Here is a 3,337-nt window from a genome sequence, read left to right on the forward strand (position 1 = left end):
TTTTTTTTTTTCATATTCGTTTACGGCAAGTTGTTTTACACCTATTACACTATTTTTCTTTTGTTTTTGTGCTCGGGTCAAACGCTTTAGTTTAACCCCTTTTTTTTCCGAACAAAAATAAGGGGCTTACTACACATTAGGCATCCGTAATGCATGTCGTTTGAAAGTTTCCTGAAAGTTAAGGGCGAAAACCTCGGATCTTGTGAATTTTCCGAAGTCCTCTCCCTACCCCCTCGGAAAAGATTTTACCAACAAATTTCTCTATAACTGTAATGTATGTCGTTTGAAAGGTATTTATATAAAATTCATTAAAAAAAAAAAACCATTTTCCTAAAAGTTATGAGGGAAAAACTCGGATCTTGTGAATTTTTCGAAGTCCTCTCCTCATCTCATTGCTTTCCGCGCATTTTTGTTTTCATATTTGTTTCCTACAAATTGTTTTGCACCCGTTGCACTACATTTTTAAAAATTTCGTTTCCGGGTAATATTGTAAACATTAATCGAAAATAGTACAAATTATTTAAATCGGAAGATAAGTTAACAGCAACAACACCAAAAATAAATGTTAACTGAATTAAAATATCCCCTAAATTATAACAAAGTGAATACTACATAGTAACAAAACAAAACCAAAACATCACAGACCATTATAGTAAGAGGTCGAGAAACCTCGATTGAATGAAGAAAACATGAAAGATACCTCGTATAAATCAGTTATTACGAATCAGTTGTGGTGGTCATTGATAGGTAGATAATGGAGTTGACCAATAGAGAAGTTTTACCGTTATTTATATATCTGAGTGTGTGTGTATGAATATATGATAGTTAAATATTCCTTTTTCTTTTTCGATAATTATTTCAAACTAATATATTATTCTTAAGACTTTATTCGATTGAAATATCGACTGTCTTTGACAATGGCAGGCTGAAGTCGGAGCATGCGCATAGAGACGTGTTCGTTAGCAAATGTCCTGAAACACCTTCACGTAAACATATATGTAAACATGCATATATATACACACACGTATATAGATTTGCATTCCATAATAATGTCAGCCATTTTACTGGAACACGTGAATATTTTATAAAGCTGAAAATGCTAATTACCTTTCTGTGTTAATTTTGATTATTATTTTAATAATCACACGCAAAACACAAATATATAAATACATATACACGTTGTTTCCTTAGTGATGATAGCACTCACAAGGGAGGTAATCATTTCTTCATAATATTGAGATGGAATAAGGTATTTGGAGTTTAATTTTGAGATAGAAGATTTCGAGGAAAAAGATCCGTCGAATGCGTACACTTTTCTTCTTTCCATATTACAAAATTTACAGTTAAGCGGAGGTAAAGATCATGGACAGTACCTCCTTTGCGACTCTTTTGGTTTTTCTTTTTTTTACAGGAACACACTATATGGAGGGCCAAAAAAAATCTGCATTTCAAGATTTAAATCCACCCCTTTTAACCCCTCAGCGATAAATTTCTTACATTTTCACTGAAATTTAAAAAAAAATTTTTTTGCGAAATACGTAGCAAAATACGGAGATTGTGATTCTGAAAAATAAAATAAATACTCCCACCTCTCCGCCCTATGACAAGATTTGAAATCAAGGTGTTTTCTCTACTAATGTTTCATAACGAACATAACGCAACATGTGGTTGAGGGTTTTGGGAATTAAGTGAGGTATGGAAAAATGAGATTTTTTGCGCGCACTCACAACAAAATGACATTAAAAATTTTTTTTTGTCTCTTTTGGTAATTCGTATTTAGAAAGTTGATCCTCTGTTTGGTTGTTGTTTCTAGCTTGTCAGATTTCCGGTTGGGGCGGATTTAAATTTTGAAATTTTTTTCTTCTTTGGTAATTCGTATTAGAATTTTGAAAACGCGTTTCTGGCTATCTTTCGATTTGATGTAAAGAAACGTGGGTTTTGTTTACATCTAATCCGCCTGTTAGAGTTAGGTTTAGGGTTAGGGTAAGCCGATTAGATGTAAACAAAACCCATGTGCTTTTACTTGACGTTTCTTCACATCAAATCGAAAGATAGACACTTGGGCTATGACCCTCTCTCTGTAACTTTCTTCACCTGATCCTATAATTTGATACCCCTATAGTTATTTCTATCTAAAGCATCACGGAAGGTCATTTCAAGGCTATGACCCTCTCTGTAACTTTCTTCACCTGATCAAATAATTTGATACCCCTAGAGTTATTTCTACCTAAATCACCCGGGAGATCATTTTAAGGGGTAGAACAAACAAGGAAGAATTATTTTAGAGAAAAGTACGAAATATGTATAGCCAAGAAACAAGGTTAGTCATTGTAAGGTTGGAACAAACAAGAAACAATTATTTTAGAGAATAGATGAGTTTCAACGAATTGAAATAAAAACCCCTTCAGGTAGATGGCCCTGCTCGATCTGTAGAAAAGGCGTAGGTAGCAACTCTATAAGATGTACCCAGTGTAAGCTATAACACTTAAGAAGTGCAGCAATATCAAAGGAAGGCTAACTAGGAAGTTAGTTTTTGTATGTGGCAGATGTTCAGGAGCAATAAACACTGAAAATGTGGAGAAAACAACTTCTGCCACATTCCAGGAAGAAACACTAGACGTAGTTGATAGCTTCTGTTATCTAGGTGACCAAGTTAGCAGTAGGGGAGCGTGCGCTGAAAGTGTAGCTGCTAGAAGAAGAATAGCCTGGGCAAAGTTCAGAGTGCTCTCACTTCTGCTGGTGACAAAGGGCCTCTCGCTCAGAGTAAAAGGGAGAGTGTATGACACATGTGTACAAACAGCCATGGTGCATGGCAGTGAAACATGTGCTGTGACTGACGAGGACATGCGTAGGCTCGCAAGGAATGATGCCAGTATGCTCCGATGGATGTGTAATGACAGTGTGCATACTCGGCAGAGTGTAAGTACCTTGGGAGAAGAAGCATCAGTTGCCGTGTTCAACAGAGACGATTATGCTAGTTGGGTCATGTGGCAAGAATGGATGAGGATAGCTGTGTGAAAATGTGCCACACACTAGCGGTTGAGGGAACCTGTGGAAGAGGTAGACCCAGGAAGAACTGGGATGAGGTGTTGAAGCATGACCTTCAAACATTAGGCCTCACCGAGGCAATGTCTTATGAGCAAGACCTTTGGAAATATGATGTGTGTGAGAAGACCTGGCAAGCCACCTTAGACCATAATCCGAGGCCTCTGCCAGAAGTGTAGCCAGCCAACTTGTTCGTACCTTTCCTTCATGGGAGACTAAACTCGGCTTGCGAAAACCTGTTTGGGCAAGTGAATTCAAAATCGTGTTGTCACCTGTACCAGTGGTGCGCTAA

General features: G+C 37.0%; 2 protein-coding genes across 2 annotated transcripts in view; one reads left to right on the forward strand and one right to left on the reverse strand.

Moving 5' to 3' along the window:
* The window catches only part of LOC106868817 (zinc finger protein 208), an 8,499-nt gene extending 7,332 nt beyond the window's left edge, over window positions 1-1,167 (reverse strand). The window contains exon 1 of the mRNA XM_052975527.1: window positions 701-1,167. The gene's annotated coding sequence lies outside the window, so the exon portion shown is untranslated. The remainder of the gene's footprint in view (window positions 1-700) is intronic.
* LOC106868788 (UBX domain-containing protein 11) overlaps window positions 1-3,337 on the forward strand; it is a 147,774-nt gene that overhangs the window by 28,252 nt on the left and 116,185 nt on the right. The window lies entirely within an intron of this gene.

Source organism: Octopus bimaculoides, chromosome 21, assembly GCF_001194135.2.
Source record: "Octopus bimaculoides isolate UCB-OBI-ISO-001 chromosome 21, ASM119413v2, whole genome shotgun sequence".
NCBI classification, from domain to species: Eukaryota; Metazoa; Mollusca; class Cephalopoda; order Octopoda; family Octopodidae; genus Octopus; species Octopus bimaculoides.